The 18,875-nt window shown below is 44.5% G+C and overlaps 3 non-coding genes across 3 annotated transcripts; 1 reads left to right on the top strand and 2 right to left on the bottom strand.

The window, feature by feature from the left end:
* Window positions 1-9,179: 9,179 nt before the first annotated feature.
* Window positions 9,180-9,251, top strand: trnaq-cug (transfer RNA glutamine (anticodon CUG)). Its single transcript has one exon. It is a non-coding gene; the product is annotated as a tRNA-Gln (tRNA).
* Window positions 9,252-10,150: 899 nt separating this feature from the next.
* trnaq-uug (transfer RNA glutamine (anticodon UUG)) lies at window positions 10,151-10,222 on the bottom strand. The gene has a single exon. It is a non-coding gene; the product is annotated as a tRNA-Gln (tRNA).
* Window positions 10,223-12,959: 2,737 nt separating this feature from the next.
* trnaq-uug (transfer RNA glutamine (anticodon UUG)) lies at window positions 12,960-13,031 on the bottom strand. The gene has a single exon. It is a non-coding gene; the product is annotated as a tRNA-Gln (tRNA).
* Between the last annotated feature and the right edge of the window lie 5,844 nt (window positions 13,032-18,875).

Below are 18,875 nucleotides of genomic sequence, written 5' to 3'. Positions count from 1 at the left end.
AAGGGCGGACAATCACAGCTCAGTGAAGCTGGTGAACGCGGCACTTACGGCTTCATAGAGCTCTTATAGCTACTGGTGAATTCCACACCGATTGATATGAGCTTAGTGTTTACTAACCACAACGCTGTTTCTGGAGCTGGACAGGAAATCATAAAATCATAAAAAGGCAAAAACGTAGAAGAAGGTCAGTCACAAAGGTAGGTGCCCATCGAGATCAGAAGCCATCAGCCAAGTGGGCTTGAAGGTTCCACTCATTAGCCAGCTCTTTTATGTTCACACGTTCTCCTGTTCCTTCTGCTCTTGTCTTGTATTTGCTTGTATGTTCTTAAGTTCCTGTGTTCTTTTGCTCTATATGTTTTGTTCTTATATTCTTTCATTTTGGGTTCTTGTCTCACTCCCCAGGGGAGCCTCTCTGCTCCCTGTCCACCTGAACAGAAGACACAGCAGATTGAGAAACCTCTGGCCTGGGCGAAGCCAGGAACCGTTCAGTCTGACACACCTTTGCGCCTGACCACATCCCTAGAGCACAGCTGACAACAGTGCTCGTCTTCCTCTCTCTGAGACAGACTTCCTCCTGCCAGACCCTGACTGCAACTCGAGAGCACAGCTCGAGATAACCCTGCTGTTCCTCTCTCTGTCTCACTCTCGTTTACTCTGACACAGCTCTCCCCTGATCACAACCTGAGGGCACAGCTCGAGACAACCCCCTTTTTCTTCCTCTGTGTCCTGTGTCTCTCTCATCTCTTTCCTCTCCCCCTGTACTGATATTGCCACACCACACGGGTTTTCCTAGAACAGAAGTCATTGCTTAAAACTCTCCTTCCTCAAAAGATGCATCTTCTCTTTGCTGCATGTTTTGCAAATCACTAGATCATTTTGATTGTGTCCACACAAAATGTAAATGTCAGGCACAATGAATGTGCAAAGCAGTGCCTGCAGATCTCTGCAGCTGGTACACAAACCAATCGAGTGAGACGTGTGAAACAAGAGGAATTCATTCATTTCACAGCTGAAAAAAAACCCTCCCAAGTGTGCTCAACGATCAATCCCTAAGTGAGCACAGGTATAGTATTCTGGGTCACCAGTGCGTTAGTGCTGCTGAGCGATGGAGCAGGAACAAGCAGCTGGAGGAGGACAGTGGTGGACAATGTCAGCTCTCGGCACCCTGAGCACTCTGCTCCAGTCAGGGCCTGGTTTCCTGCTCCCCGGCCATTAATACCTCCAGCCCTGGAGTGTTCACCCAAGTGTTCACCAATCAGTCAGTCGGTGCTTGAGCACAGGTAGATAAGGCTCCCAGTGCGTCAGGGTTTCTGAGAGGTGGAGCAGGAACAGGCGGCTGGCGGAGGGAGAGGGCTCTGTGTGCTGGAAGCGAGGAGGAGGAAGGTGATGGCACCCAGATATCTGTCTCTAATGAATAAGGGCCCCAGAGTGGACCATGTCATGCAGTAGATCATGGCTTGATGATGGTGATGTAGCAGGAGCCTTACTGGACACAGAGCCTCAGTCAGTGGCCCAGGACGGTGTGGGGCAGGGGATGAGGAAGAGGAGGGCGAAGGTTATTATATTAGGTGAGGAGGGTGTTAGTCGAGGATGTAGCTCAGTGGTAGAGCACATGCTTTGCATGTATGAGGCCCCCCGTTCAGTCCCCGGCATCCCCAGTTTGGGTTTGAGGGTCAGGCCCGGATTCCCCCTGGAGGGTGTGATGACGATGGCTGGTGGGCTGGCCAGAGGGAGCTGTGACAGAGGCTGCTGCTGTCTCCCTTCCCAAAATAAGGTTGCTGCTGGAAGAGGTGTTAGAGGGGCCAGTAGGGGGCGCTCACCCTGTGGTCTATGTGGGTCCAGATGCCCCAGTATAGTGACGGGGACATTAAACTGTAAAAAGGTGCCGTCCTTCAGATGAGACGTAAAACTGACGTCCTGACACTCTGTGGTCATTAAAAAATCCCAGGAAATTTCTCAAAAACAGTTACCCCGGCATCCTGGCCAAATTTCCCCCTGGGCTTTACCAATCATGGCCTCCTAATAATCCCCATCTCTGAACTGGCTTCATCACTCTGCTCTCCTCCCCACTGAGAGCTGGTGTGTGTGAGCAGACTGATGATCATCCAGGTGGGGCTGCACACTGGTGGTGATGGAGGTGAGTATCCATTACATATAAAGTCACCTTGACATGTAAGCTGGTCATGGATGTGCTGGCACCAATGCCCTAAAAGTTCTCTGTGGCCACTCTCTCCTGCTCAGCTTCAGTGAGTATCATTCACACCTGTTTCCCATTATTCGTCTTTTCCAGAGGCCATTCCTGTCCGGATTGGGTGTGCCCTTAAACATCTTGCTTTATCTTGGAAGGTATAGACAGCACAGAACTGGGTGAGGACTTGAAACCAAGGGAACCCCATGGTCATCCAGTCAGAAACATTGGATTTTGTTATTTCTTACTCAGTACACACTCAATACAGTACTACACTCTTAAACTCTATACTCTAGAAAGAAATATCCAAAACAGGAGCAGAAAAAAACAACAAACACATATCGTTTTATTAATTCAAGAGTCAATTTTTCAAGGTGTAGCACATTCAGGAATACAGTTTTTTTCTCAAACTTCTCCAATATGCTTACTACTGGATAAAAATCTGAAACTGCTAGAACAAAGTTCGTAGGAGGTTTTATAAAGCCATATCCTGCCATCTGTCCTGGCTTTCCTAGCCAAATTAGCAGTGTGTGTTATTTTGATATCAAGCATCTCTCATACTAACTCATCAGAACAATGTTTTTATATCTAAAGATTTAAAATATACAGATCAGAAGTAGAGGTTGTCTTGTCTCTTGTATCCTGTTGTGATGTGTTTTGATCTGGAGGCTAAAAGCTGATGAAAATGACTGATAGGGCTGTATGTGCTTTTATTGTTGTGGCTAGTGTTGTCTCATTAATATGTTTAATATTTAGAAAATGGTTTCACTGCTGGGAAAATACATGTTATGTTTGGATTTAGAGGATATTAGAGTTTACTTGCATGTGCAATACCTTGTGAAATGCTAAAAACAATGTGTTGCTTATGACAATATAAAGTGTAATTTATTGCACTGCTCTGTGGACTTCCAAAATGGACATAAATAAATTTGACAGTTATTGACTTGTTCAGGATGGAACGCCTGAAGCAATAACATCACTGACATCTCCCACAAAAGCACTACTGTCCCACTACTGTTTCCAGCCTCTGTGGCTATTTAAGCAGAATAATGAAAGGATGTTGACAGAAGTCACAAGTAGTGGATAAACTACCATGCTCTAATTCAAGCACTACTGCTTTAGACTCACACTGCTGCAGGGAAAACAGAAAGTCCAGAGGCGCGCGTCTAACACAATGTCTGAAAGTGACCTGCAGTTTCTGGAACGGGAGGTGCACTGGGAATCATTCCTGTTGCAGCGACGTTTCAAACTCAATGACTGTGATCTTTGGCCAAGCTCAGTTCACACATTTTAGGAATGATGGGACTGCAGCGACCACTTGTCCAGTCTGACTTTTTTCCACTGGGCCCCTCGCTGGCGGACGGCACTCAATATGATCTCACGCCGGCTCCCAGAGTCCTCTGCAGTTTGACATGAGACCACACCCGGTGTGCTGCACCAGGAGATGCTGACCTTGACCTTTGACCTATGGTGATCCAGGAAGAGTGTCATCTCCCGGACCCCCATGAGGTGGGGCGAGGCAGATGATTAAGTGTTAATGACAGTATAGACACAGGGCTCATCAGCATCCTGCCGAGAGAGAGTCGGGGTGAGACACCGAGCACAGGAGCTGAAGAATGAGCACATGATCGTCAACTCTGGCCAGTCAGAGGCTGGAAGATAAGACTGGACTAGAGCTCCATCAGTCAACAATAACCAGGCATGTCCATGGAGAAAGAGCAGGAGACTAATTGCACTGTCTGCAAATGAGAAGAGGCCATTTGACCCATCCTGCTTGTTAAGCCAGTAGCCATATCGCTCTTCAACTCACAACTGGCAACCCACTGAACTCAGCAGCTGTGAGCCTGGTCAGTACCTGGATGGGAGACTCCTGGGGAAAAACTAAGGTTGCTGCTGGAAGAGGTGTTAGTGGGGCCAGCAGGGAGTGCTCACCCTGCGGTCCATGTGGGTCCTAATCCTCATTATAGTGATGGGGACATTATAGAGTAAACAGGCGCTGTCCTTCGGATGAGATGTAAACCCGAGGTTCTGACTCTCTGTGGTATTTAAACTAATTCCCCTTTGGTTTCTGCTTGTGACCCTGTGTCCTTGTTTCACCACTGAGTGTGAAACAGGCCCCTGGGCTCAACCTTTCTCTGCCTGGATCAAACCCCTTCTCAGTCTCAGCCCCACTGTTCCAGAGGAGACTGAGCTGCCTCAACCCGTCCATGGCAGAGGTCAGGGAGTGTCAAACCGAGCTCTGAGAGCAGGACAGTCGGTGACCAGTCCGGACAGCAGTCGGACAGAGACAGTGACTCACCGGCTTGGGGCTGGGAGCTGACCCCGGAGTCCGGGGCTCGGAGGAGCTCAGCTGTACGTCAGCGTACACGACATCACTGTGAGGACCTTAACACAGCGAGAGAGAGGAGACAAGAGGGAATCAATCTGTAATAAACGCACGCAACAGGACAGGAGGCACAGCGAGAGAGAGGAGATCACAGAGAATCCCTCAGTAATAAACACAACAGTACAGGAGGCACAGTGAGAGACAGGAGGAGTAATCACAGGCCAGCGTTCTACCGTCCCTAATTTAGAATATTGCATATTTTTAAAATAATATTGCTGATCAGTGCTGAGAACGTCAGAGTTTAAAGGAATGTTCTACACTGAGGTTCCTAAGAAACAGGACATATCTGGTGTTGAACTGGAAGACTAGTGGGGACCGGATACAAGAGATCAAAATTCTCAAACTTAAGCCCTCAACCGAGGGATTCTTCTGTTTTCAACAGTGAAAACTCAAGCAAAGGACAGATGTGGACACTGTGTGGAAGAGCATTTAAAACTGTGATCAGGAAGCGCTTCTTTACACAAAGGGTGGTGGGAGTGTGGGACAGTGTTGCTGAGCCAGTCATTGAAGCTGGCTTCTTCCAAGCAACATCTGTATGAGAACCTCTTATCGATTAGGGATACACTAAAAAATACTGTAGACTCTTACCTTCTTTGTTCTTGTCTCTCAAGTGTTTCCAGTAGCACAGTGCAGCAGAAACAACCACCACAATCACAGACAGGACTCACAGCACAATCGGGACTGTAGGCTCTGTTGAGACTAAAAACACTATTTAAAAAAACCCAACAAATTTATGACCCAGCATTGAGTTCATTAATTAAAGCATATAGAGCTTCACTTGTAGATTTAATCAACTTTTGCAGAAAAATTGAAAGACAGCACCACAAACTATAGATCGTAAAAAACAAAACAACTTTTCCTTCATTTTTATAAGATTATTTTCCTGATTATGCATTAAAAAGATGCACTCTTTTCAAAGATCACAAACTGCTTATTTGCAATTTTTACAGTAAAAACCCCATATCGTAAATGTAAAACCTTGTTAAATCACAAAGTATCTTAATGTTCTTACTAAGTGGCTGCAAAAACTCTTGTCACGTATCTGGACCTGAATCCAAATAATACCCACAGAAAAAAAGAATGAGTGAGTGGGCTCTAATGCTCAATGTGAAAGTAGTGCTCTGATAGGTGAAACTAGCTGTCATTCAGTGAAATCTGACCATTTAGAGATTTAGGGGAGGTTCATACAGTAGGTGTCCACAGCAAAGAGTTATATCAGTTTCCTTTTGTCTGACTGTGAATAAAGTGATAAGTGAAACTCTTATCTAATGGGCTCCCACAGCCCATAATAATAATAAGTTAGACATTTAAAAACCCATCATTCAGAATAGATGCCAAAGGGACTATGTCTAATTCAAGCCCACACAGGCCTGCAGTGATACAGTGGACAGACAAGTGGCACTGTCTGATTCTCTTCCTCCTGATGGTTTGAATCTTATTACCTTATAAAAATAATTAATCTTATTATTATTATCTTTCAAATGTCTTAGTAATTACTTAAAGCAGGACAGAATAGTGCAACAAGGTGATCTTAATATGTATAAATTATCATTCAATTTCTATTTGTCTGAATGACCCATTTTAAACAGAGAACAGAGGCACTTCTTTACACAAAGAGTGGTGAGGGTGTGGATCAAGCTGCCCAGCCATGTATGAGATCCTGAGATGAATTATGTACTAACAACCAAGGGGGCAGGGAGTGTGAACAGTGGGAGTGTGACTTCAGCAGCTGTGCACTTTGTAACTGTGTCAGTGTTCGGAGTAGGCTGGATACACAGTAACACATCCATTGGTTTCCAATTACTGATCAGAGAAGAGAAGTCGCAATGAGGTCAAAAGTGAATAGCAGACAAAGAACATCATGGCATCCACAGCGAGGTCACGACTCCGAAAGCATGTCACGATAGGAGTGCGGGCATCACGATCACATCGTGAGACACATTGCGACTGGCCCACCACTGTCATGGCGCCACTAGCGACATTAAGTCCAAATCTCACGATATGACATACCTCGACAAAACACCTCCGCACCATGTCGTGACATGAAGCCCGCATATCGCGATATGACATACCCAAAAGTGCCCCGCCCCTATGTCGCGACATAGAGCCCGCATATCGCGATATGACATACCCCGACAATCACGGTGATCTCGGTGATTTTACATACATTACAACTACAGGTTGTAAATGCATCAGTAAATGCATCACCCCAAGGGTAATATTGAGTGAGGCGCCATGAGAATAAAAACTGCAAATGTATTAAAATATTACGTTCTGAAGATCTTGTTTGATTCTTCATGATGCTTCTAAACTTGTATGAAATCCACGAAATGAGTACTGTAGCCATTCGCCTGGCGCTGTGGTCGAAGAGCGCCCGGCTGGGGTACTAGGAAAGCCGCTGACTGCAAAACGGGCGTACAGTTTGGTGAGATCGCCCGCATTCTTGTAAATAGTTCCCTGGTTTCGCACCCCTTTCATACTTGTACCCAATTGCCACCCTACCGCTGTGTAACTACCTGCTCGCTCACTCTCTCTGCTAGCGCAGCGGCGCGGGGGTGCTGTGCTGCCTGTGCCGAAAAATAAAGGCACGTGTTTCATTCAACTACTGTATGAATCTCTGTGTCCGTCCGCGCCAATGCTACAGTTTTCTATTTTCGATGCCAAAAGACACCTAACTGGGAAATTCGTGACTTCCCACAAGACTTCACACTCAATTGGTATAGTCGTATTACAGTGCCAATTCATCGTACCTTTAATTGCAAGATAGCGTGCTAATGAAAGCGTCAAATACATACTTTGGATGTATTTTAGCTCTGTAAACGTCGTTCACTTAAAAATACTGCAGGACATTTAGAGGCGATCTGAATACTTATCTGTAAAATGCACACTCGCATCTATCCGTCAATATTATCTTAATGTTAGTCATGCATTCCAAATCTTGTCATGTGTTTACAGGGGAAATTTTAGAACCTCTTCGTGCTCACCCTCCAATTTCCAATGCAATCCTCGATCGGTATAATCAGCAGAATTAGCGGAACCTTATGATACGTACTGTCTTTCTCTCTCACACACACTCAGGTTAAGCAACAATTACCTAGGCTGCTGAATGCTACTGTGCCACGGCGGACACACACAAAAAACAATCCGTGCCTGCCTCTGATGTGAGGTTTTGGTCTTCTAGACCAGAAGCGGGCGTCGGGACTTGTAATTGAATAGCGATCACTGGGATTCGTGCCGGTGATCTTAATACGACACAGAGAGCGATCGACACGCTTTTACAGTCCGTGTAGCGACTGCAGGGATACTCAGAGCTGCTGTGTGTAAGAAAGACAAAATAAGATCTGCTTAGAACTAAGATTTGCTTGCATAGCGAGACGGTTTGAGACTCGAAGGTGTTTGAAGGATAATATTTCCGTGGTTTATTTTCGGTTTCAGGTTTTAGGAGATCATTCTCTCAGCACCCAGGGAGATGGTGGAGAGCGAGTCCGGACGTGTCTGAGAGAACGATCCCCACGGAAAGTGATGCTTTATTGATACAATTGACGCAGGAGCACAAGGGAAGACCCCACATGTGAGAATCCGCCCTCAAGTAAACTTAGTTTTCTTCAGGAGCTCACATGCTGCTGATGATATTGGCGTGTAAAACAGATTGTCTTCTTGTATTTAGATTCAAGGACTCGAGTTCAACGGTCCTTTTCTCTCTCTCGAGCGAGTCCGTTCCAAACGGGAATCTTGTGTTATTGAGGCGACCGTAGCATGTAAAACAAGGATTTGGACTTCTTGATGACCAAGTACCTGTTCGTCTGCCGCCAGTTGTGACCCAGTTATGAAGCGATGTACTCCCTTTAGCTGCCTCCCTAAATTCTTTCTCTTTTTTTTCTGAGACCTGCTCTCCTGTTTCTGTGATTGAACCATATTTATACAACAAAGAATATGCATGGCAGCTGTTTATATCAAATACAAAACGACTGGCTTGTCTACTCATTTAAGTAAATGGCTTTAAGGAAATCTCAAATCTAGCTAGATAAGTAGCAGACAATAACGTGGCGAGCTCGTCGGTTTGCAAAACTTAGAATAGGTGAGTGAAAATAGTCTTTCTTAAACACAAACTGCTCAATACGACACCCGTGGGTTGCTTTTGTACAGTCCTGAAAACTCTGTGTATTATCTTCTCACCGTTCAAAAGTGTTTTACTCGTCCTCCGCAGGTGTAGTTGCCTCCGTTGCTTATCGCTGCTTTTTTCATCGCTTTTTACAACGAACAGGAGGCTGGCACTTGTGCTCGGGTGAGATCAATTAGGTCAAAGATGTTTTTTTCTAACGGGAGATCCGTGCTAAATACAGAAGCAGAATCGTCGAGTGACGAAAAAAATCAAACTGGTTGGACTTTTTTTTCCACAAGCAGAAAAGGGCACTTGGGCCAATAAGGACAAAGGGGCGGGGGCTCGGGCCACTGTAGCCCCCCCTGCTCCGCAAGTCCCTGCTGCTGGGAGCCGGACTGAGCTCATACTCGCTCCCTGTGCTGAAACAGACTTAGCGCTTCCCCGAGCACCGTCTAGAGCTGCTGGGTAGGGCTCTGTGTCCTACTGCTACTGCTCAACATATCGGTTCCATGGTGTAATGGTTAGCACTCTGGACTCTGAATCCAGCGATCCGAGTTCAAATCTCGGTGGGACCTGCCTTTTCAGCTCGCTCTTACTAGTCGGTGAGCAATTTGTTCATCTTACATGTGTACTTCAAACCTTTCATGTATCGTTAGATTAGCTGCGATCACTTCCTAAACTTAAATACGAGATTTTCCTCCTTATTTCGGCTTTGTTTGCTTTATTACAGGTTTGTTTTGACGATACCAGAGTCAGATTCAGGTTCTGTGCTGGATGAAGGAAGCTCCTTCCCGCCTCTCTGATCTGCTCGCCCAATAAAGTCTGCTTTACTACCAAAAGAGAGAAGCAGAGCCTGGGACATGACAGCTTTATGCTGTTTTTGGACGAAACCGGTTTTTCTTTGAATTGGAAATCAAGCGGAATTTCAAGGTCTTGGAGAGGCTCACATTTTCGGTTGTTGGTGAGTGAGACGTATCCCTGTCCAGCACTGCGCTGCGCTGTCCTGGTCTGGAAGTAGGAAGTGGTCTATAAACACCAGCGACACAGCAACTTATCATATCCCATCCCCAGCTTTTCTAACTTGTTTTCTACATTTTGTCTTTTAAAATAACATCTCTGAACATCTTTTACTGCTCCTGTCTGGCAGCAATGACTTTGACGAAAGATTAATTTCTGGTGCGCTTGTGTCACGTTCAAATTCCGCTTCGTTTCGACATCAAAGAAACATCGTTTTCTTCCAAAACATCATACAGCTGTCACAGCTTCCAGACTTTAGTTCTCTCTTTCTAAACTTAGGCCATGTTATTGTTGTTTCACTCAGTTGAGCAGTTTGAAATAGTTTTTCCTTACTCTGCTTCTCTCTTTCTGCAGGAAAGCAAACCGTGTTGGGCGAGCAGATCAGATTCGGAAAAGAGCTGCTTTCATCAAGCAAATTATCTGAACTTGACTCTGGATCCTAAAACATAGTCGACTTAGGTTCCACCGAGATTTGAACTCGGATCGCTGGATTCAAAGTCCAGAGTGCTAACCATTACACCATGGAACCAGCAACTGTGAAATGCATATACAGATCCCCGCTCTGATCTTCTGCATGTTAAACCCGTCTAAGTGAGACTACAGTATCTGTGACGTCGATGCTCTGCTGTAGCCGCTGTGCATCTCAGCGCTACAATCGGTTCCGTCCGCTTTCAGTCTCACAGACACGTCCGCACTCCCGCTTAATAATCACCGATCAATAACCATCGGGCTCCAGACACGCCGCTCCTGCGCTCTGGGTCATTTGTGAGAGGAAAGAGCGCTCAAGACGTCGCGTGGAAATTTCTTTTTCCTGAGTGCCAGTGGTGTAGTGGTATCATGCAAGATTCCCACTCTTTTGACCTGGGTTTGATTCCCGGCTGGCGCATAAGAAATGGTGTTGTTTTAAGCCTTAATAAAGCACTGTTGATCATTCCTATTTTAATACTGTTAGGGATTACTTGTGCAATTTATCTCACGGACTTTTTACACCAACATAATAAAGAAATGTAGAAATGAAAAATAGATTTCACAGGTCAATTGACTGATTAAAAAATCAGTCTACTGCTTATTGATAAACTTACAGAAGGTGGACTTTGGTCTCCACAAGTTTTTTTGTTGCAATTGAGCTCAAAGCTGAGACGATCTCCAAATAATATATTAAGTAGTCTGCAAGACACTGACCTTCGTGTGGATGTATATCCGTATGAAGTAAGACAGGTTACTTCCACATCTTGGTCGTGGGATGTTAAACCTCCACCTTTCAGCTACAACACACAAGAGGTTTATTTCTGAGTTGTAATTTAAGTTATAAGAAATATAAATTCTCAGGTTCTCCATTCAGCTCCCTTTAAAACACATTTCTAAAAATAATGTACAAATACACATCACTGAAACCAGTCCAAACACAGTTTTACTGCTGCCAGGACTTGAACCTAGATCTTCAACTCATAGAGCTGATGTGTTTGATTGCTTGTCACACCAAAGAAGCTCATGCACAGTATACACAACCTCCCACAACAACTAAACAACAGCCTTATACAATGAGGGGTTGCCAGTCACTGACTACAGCTCTCTGTCAGGAAGTGTGGCGAGTTTTTAACGGTAAAAACAGGACAATCACAGGTGAGGACAATTAACACCAGTAACTTTTGCTTCAGCCTTTATTGAGCTTTCGATCAACCTCTGATATTCGCTATTTTTAGTTTTCTATTTCAGAGAACAAAAAACCAACACCTTTCTTCAAGCTGGATTCAAACCAGCAACCTAAGGATTCCCAGTGGTTCCTATTACAGCACGCTGCTCTACCAACTGAGCTATCAAAGGGACGACAAGCAGTTCACATGTTCAGCCCAAATTCGTGCGATGTTCCTGGTCATTTCAGTTTCAGTTCGATGTCAGGTTTTTAACTCGTTTCTGCAGTCTTGTTTCAAGCGTTTCTCTGTCATTTGACTTCACGGGTACGCATAATTTTTGTAGTAATTTGAGAACACTCTTAATAGAAATTGCAACACTTTACAGCGAGTGGCTGGAGACAAACATTTCGTGAGTTCATTCCTATACCGCCCCGTGTCCAGCTATGAGGATCAGATCAAATAGTGCAGCGAGCTGCCCGCTCGCTCAGGTTTCACGACCTCAGAACACAGGGGGCCCTGCTCCTCACGGAGTGATGTCTATGTATAGGTTGTGGTCACTGTGCCTGTCCTGTGACACTGGGCCTATACTTCATCTGGGTCTGTTTTTGGTACCTGTCTATTACCTTAGTCAGATACTCAGCTTGTGTGTGTTGATGTTCAAGTCTATGTTGTGTTTATGTGTGTGTGTCCCAGTGGTTGAGGTAGTGTTGTTTCGCTTATGCTGTGATTTGGTTGATTGTGGTTCATGCTGATTAAGCAGTGCTGTCCTGAGGCAGGCTGGTGTCAGTGTGCTTCATAACCTTCTGGCTGAGAAGGGCTCTTCTGTGGACTCAGCTCCTTGCTCAGCAGGGCCTTGTGGCAGAAGGAGAGCTGGTCACTGTTTCTCAGGTGTAACCAGTGTTTTATTTCTTTTGTGTTGGCCTAATTCGGCCCTGCACACATTCTTAGGCATTGTTCTCTGCACATCGAGCATGTTTTTTACAGAACTATGGTTGTTTGCCCTTGCCCTCACACTGACTTTATATATACATATCTGAGTGCCATCCAATTTTCAGAAACATCCAGAACAAAAGAGCAGGGTCCACAGAGGGACAGAGATGTACTGCAAGTACATTTATTTTTATTCAAGAGCTCACCCTGTCCTGCTGAAACTTGCATGAAAAACACACAATTGTGTTTATCCATGCAATCTGCTATGGATGTTTCTACTGAATGAAAACATGAGGTGCATCTTGTTCATCTTCAGTGTCCAGGGAGGCTGTAATGGACACAAACGGAGGAAAAGTAGACTTTTCTACTTTTCTACGGAGGAAAAGACTAATTACTTGTGCGCTTGTGTCACGTTCAAATTACGCTTGATTTTGACATCAAAGAAACACCGTTTTCTTCCAAAACATCATACAGCTGTCACGGCTTCCAGACTTTAGTTCTCTCTTTTATTAGCGTAATTTTAGGCCATGTTATTGTTGTTTCACTCAGTTGAGAAGTTTGAAATACTTTTTCCTTACTCTGCTTCTCTCTTTCAGTAGGAAAGCGAACCGTGTTGGGCGAGCAGATCAGATTCGGAAAAGAGCTGCTTTCATCAAGCAAATGATCTGAATTTGACTCTGGATCTTAAAACGTACGCTGCTTAGGTTCCACCGAGACTTGAACTCGGATCGCTGGATTCAAAGTCCAGAGTGCTAACCATTACACCATGGAACCAAGTACTACAGACAATAGTCTACAGATCCCCAGTTTGATCATCTGGATGTACAACCCGTCTCAGTGAGACTACAGTATCTGTAACGTCGATGCTCTGCTGTAGCCGCTGTGTATCTGAGCCCTACAAACGGTTCCTTTCGCTTTCAGTCTCACAGACACGTCCGCACTCTCGATCAATAACCATCGGGCTCCAGATACTCCGCTCCTGCGCTCTGAGTCATTTGTGAGAGGAAAGAGCGCTCAAGTAGTTGTGTTGAAACACACTGATCTTGTTTGATTCTTCGTGATGCTTCTAAACTTGTACGAAACCCACGAAATGAGTACTGTAGTCATTCATCTGGCGCTGCGGCCGAAGAGCGCACGGCTATCGCTGTGTAACTACCTGCTCGCTCACTCTCTCTGCTAGCGCAGGGGCGCGGGGGTGCTGTCCTGCCTGTGCCGAAACATAGAAGCACGTTTTTCATTCAACAACTGTATGAATCTCTGTGTCCGTCCGCGCCGACCCCGAAAATGCTACAGTTTTCTATTTTCGATGCCAAAAGACACCTAATTGGGAAATTCGTGACTTCCCACAAGACTTAACGCTCAATTGTTATAGTCGCATTACAGTGCCAATTCATCGCACCTTTAATTGCAAGATAGTGTGCTAATAAAAGCGTCAAATACATACTTTGGATGTATTTTAGCTCTGTAAACGTCGTTCACTTAAAAATACAGCTGGGCATTTAGAGGCGATCTGAATAGTTATCTGTAAAATGCACACTCGCATCTATCCTTCAATATTATCTTAATGTTAGTCATGCATTCCAAATCTTGTCATGTGTTTACAGGGGAAATTTTAGAACCTCTTCGTGCTCACCCTCCAATTTCCAATGCAATCCTCGATTGGTATAATCAGCAGAATTAGCGGAACCTTATGATACATACTGTCTCTCTCTCTCACACACACAGAGGTTAAGCAACAATTACCTAGGCTGCTGAACGCTACTGTGCCACGGGGGACACACACAAAAAACAATCCGTGCCTGCCTCTGTTGTGAGGTTTTGGTCTTCTAGACCAGACGCAGGCGTCGGGATTTGGAATTGAATATGGCGATAATCTCGTCACTGTCTAAGAGTCGGCAAATTCCCGTTCAAATGACAGCTAGTTTGCAAAGGTCTCTCATATGAGGACATTGTCTTCAGCTAAAGAAACGCTTCAAGAGCTCATTTTCACTTGTTGCTTGTAACAGTTCTAAGTATTTCTTATGCTTGCTTTTAGATTATTCAGTATTTTGAAGTTAATTACTCTGAAGTTAATAATTGATTGCAAAATACAATGAACACAATGTAAAACGCAAGATTCAAAATCCCTCCGAAATATTGTATTTAAAATACCATGCAGGGTTTGCCTTGAGCTCCGTGAAGTTGCCCCCCTACAGACAGCACAATGAAACCCTCCTCATTCGTCTGTGCCGGTTTGTGCAGTTGAAAGTAGCCTTTGTGTATTTGTTTGTATGTTTTTAAGGGCGCTACGTACAAGGTTGTAAATAACACATCCGAGAAGCAATACTGGAAAGTCCACCGTCTCACACCAGCGGACCGCGGAACATATATCTGGATTCTTTAATACACTGTCATTATCCGCGTGTTTGTATTTAAAGTGGTCTATGCGCAAACATGAAGCGATGAGCTCACACTCCTTTTATCTTCGTGTTTCCGGCCAGTTCTTGGTGTAGAATACAGTGTGAGGGCACGCCTGCCCTCTGAAGACACAGGTATGGGCGCCTGTGTTAGATCCTCAGGTGAAGTCGAGTCTTCTGCAGTCTCCAATGTAATGACCCAGACATGTTTGCACGTCCTGCTCCACGAAGTTGCCCACCCGCCCGTCGAACAGCACAAACGTCGAAACTCACCGCAATCGCTAGTGCTGCGTTTGTACCGGTTTGTGTCGCTGTAAGTAGCGTTTGTGCTGCTTTACCGAGATATAGCGCCTTGTTTTCTCGGGCAATCGCGTGACTATCTACAAGGACGTTTACGGGTACCAACAAACTCGGTACTTGAACTCCTGATTGTGATTAAAACAATGGGGGCAATTTTTTTTCCGAGTGTATCTGATCAGGTGAGGTGGATGTTTCAATATATTTCAATATAGCGCCTTCTTTTCCTGGCAAAACGGCAAAGTCACGACCACCAGATCTTCCAGTTGTGATCTTTTCATCAATTGAGCACAGACTTTGCAGCCTTTACGCGAATAAACAGTCTCACATTTAGGGAGGAGTTACTATGTTAGAACATTGGGTTAGATGTTTTCTTTTCATTTTTAACCATGTTCTCGAAAATGTATCGCTTGTGTACTCCTTTCATTGGTGAAGAGACGCCAGATTCCAGATTACCGCTGGTACAACACGAGAGCCCATATTCACATTTTCGTATTAGTTTCAAGATCGATATAATTTAACATTAAAAATCTAAATTTAAGAGCACGAGCATAATAATATAATGAAAATAAACTTTACATGTCTATTAATGATTGAAGCACAAAGCAGAAGGTGTCTCCCCTACCTTAAATAAACGATTCAAATTGTTCAAATACCATGTATTCCTTACAGAAAGCAGCGGAGACAGTTATATTGTAAATAAAAAATGTATTTATTTCGAAGAGTATGGGACATTGTGAATCAATAAAGACGTTTAAAAATAAGCCGATGTAGTTATAGTGCAAATAAGTAAAGCATTTTAAAAATAGATTCTCATTTACAGTAAACGAGGTGATCCACCTAGCGCTGCTGGCTTGAACAGCTCTCAGACCCGTGATTGACTAAAGCCCCGAACAGTTCGGGCCGCGATTGGGTGAAAAGTGAGAATCGACACTCTGAGTGGGTAAAGCGCCACAGCGGAAGTTCCGTGTGTACTCTGTGTGCTGTATGAGCACGCTGGATACACAGTAACACATGCATTGGTTTCCAATTACTGATCATTCTAAGAGAAGTCGCAATGAGGTCAAAAGTGAATAGCAGACAAAGAAAGTCATGGCATCCACAGTGAAGTCACGAGTCCGATAGCATGTCATGACAGGAGTGCGGGCATCACGATCACATACCCATTGCGACTGGCCCACCACTGTCATGGCGCCACTCGCGACATTAAGTCCATATATCACGATATGACATACCTCGACAAAACACCCCCCCACCATGTCACGACATGGAGACCGCATATCGCGATATGAAGTACCCTGACAAAAGTGCCCCGCCCCCATGTCGCGACATGAAGCCCGCTTATCGCAATCTGACATACCCCAACAAAAGTGCACCGCCCCCAAGTCGTGAAATAAAGCCCGCATATCGCGATATGACATACCCCGACAAAAGTGCCTCGCCCCTATGTCGCGACATAGAGCCCGCATATCGCAATATGACATACCCCGACAAAAGTGCCCTGCCCTCATGTCGCGACATGGAGTCCATATATTGCGATAGGACATACCCTGACAGGATATGCTGACTCCATGTCGCAACACAAAGTCCATATATCGCTACACGTCCTATCTGGATATATCATGTCCGGTTATGAGACCTTTGTTGCACCAGCGCTACCAGGGTTGCATGGAAGCAAGGCGCCAGTCGTGATATACACTGCCTCGATATACATGCGATATACTGTACATGGGGTCCCTATCATGACATACTGCGGAGGGCTTGTCGCGATGGTATCCCACAGTTCAATGTTTGGCAACAGAGTGTCACGGTAGGGAAAGAAAGGAAAACGTGCCTTAGAAAATTAAAACCATAGATCTTACAATCACGGTGATTTTACATACATTACAACCACAGGTTGTAAATGCATCAGTAAAGGCATCGCCCCAATGGTAATATCGAGTGAGGCGCCATGAGAATAAAAACTGCAAAGGTATTAAAATATTAAGTTCTGAAGATCTTGTTTGATTCTTCATGATACTTCTAAACTTATACGAAACCCACGAAATTAGTACTGTAGCCATTCGCCCGGCGCTACGGCCGAAGAGCGCCCGGCTGGGGTACTAGGAAAGCCGCTGACTGCAAAACGGGCGTACAGTTTGGTGAGATCGCCCGCATTCTTGTAAATAGTTCCCTGGTTTCGCACCCCTTTCATACTTGTACCCAATTGCCACCCTACCGCTGTGTAACTACCTGCCTGCTCACTCTCTCTGCTAGCGCAGGGGCGCGGGGGTGCTGTGCTGCCTGTGCCGAGAAATAAAGGCACGTGTTTCATTCAACTACTGTATGAATCTCTGTGTCCGTCCGCGCCGACCCCGAAAATGCTACAGTTTTCTATTTTCGATACCAAAAGACACCTAACTGGGAAATTCGTGACTTCCCACAAGACTTAACGCTCAATTGTTATAGTCGCATTACAGTGCCAATTCATCGTACCTTTAATTGCAAGATAGCGTGCTAATAAAAGCGTCAAATACATACTTTGGATGTATTTTAGCTCTGTAAACGTCGTTCACTTAACAATACAGCAAGGCATTTAGAGGCGATCTGAATAGTTATCTGGAAAATGCACACGCGCATCTATCCGTCAATATTATCTTAATGTTAGTCATGCATTCCAAATCTTGTCATGTGTTTACAGGGGAAATTTTAGAACCTCTTCGTGCTCACCCTCCAATTTACAATGCAATCCTCGATCGGTATAATCAGCAGAATTAGCGGAACCTTATGATACATACTGTCTCTCTCTCACACACACACAGAGGTTAAGCAACAATTACCTAGGCTGCTGAACGCTACTGAGCCACGGCGGACACACACACAAAAAACAACCAGTACAAGGTCTCAAAATCAAAACCAAATCAATAGAACACCGAACATGTAATAGCGCAAAACGCCCTCATAGCGACAAAGAGGCTTTACTTGTATTTTTATCCATTTTTGAATTACAAAGCAGAGTAAGCAGTCCTTGACATTCAAACACATGCAAAACGACTATCTGGCGTATTTTAAAATAAACGCCTTTCTTACTTTAAACAACAGCCTTATACAATGAGGGTTTCTGCTGGTCCATGAGGCTGCGGGTTTTCCCCTTTTACATTTTGCTATATCATCGAGAACTTCTCTTTTGCTACTCCCGAAAAGGCACCTTAGCTGTATTTTGGCAGTAACAGGTTCGACGTTACTGCTGGTATCAACAGATTAACACCGTTAACTTTTGCTTCAGCCGTTATTGAGCTTTCGATGAGCCTCTGAGATTCGCTATTTTTAATTTCGATACCAGAGAACAACAGAACAGCGACCTTAGACCTTCCAGCAGTTTCCACTACAGTTCTCCGCTCTACCAACCGCTCTTCCGATTTCTCTAACTTGCATACAGGTGTTTTCTACATTTTGTCTTTTAAAATAACATCTGTCTTTTCTGCTCCTGTCAGCCAGCAATGGCTTTGATGAAAGACTAATTACTTGTGCGCTTTTCACCTTCTATGTGTCACCATGAAATCCTCTGATGATGTGATAATGTGATCTTCTGCGTGTTCAATCTGTCTGAGTGAGACTAGAGTATCTGTGTGACGTTGATGCTCTGAGCGCTACAAACGGTTCCGTCCCAAAAAAATCTGTTTTTGTTAGTAACCAATATTTTATTACATTATTATCTATTATTATGTAACCTTATTTTCGTAACCTTAATTTGGTGATTCTTGTGATTTTTGTGAGCTCACAGAAAAGACATTTCACTGCCAGCAACTACTGCTGCACGCTGTATTGTTGTGCATCTGATAAATAAACTTTGATTTGATTTGAACAAGTGGATGTTTTCAACCTCTGCTTACTGCAGTTTCGCCTGTCGTTGCCAGAAAATTAAAAGCGCACAAGGAATTAGGCT

Source organism: Lepisosteus oculatus, chromosome 6 (genome assembly GCF_040954835.1).
Source record: "Lepisosteus oculatus isolate fLepOcu1 chromosome 6, fLepOcu1.hap2, whole genome shotgun sequence".
Taxonomy (NCBI): Eukaryota; Metazoa; Chordata; class Actinopteri; order Semionotiformes; family Lepisosteidae; genus Lepisosteus; species Lepisosteus oculatus.
This window is presented reverse-complemented; position numbering and strand designations above follow the sequence as displayed.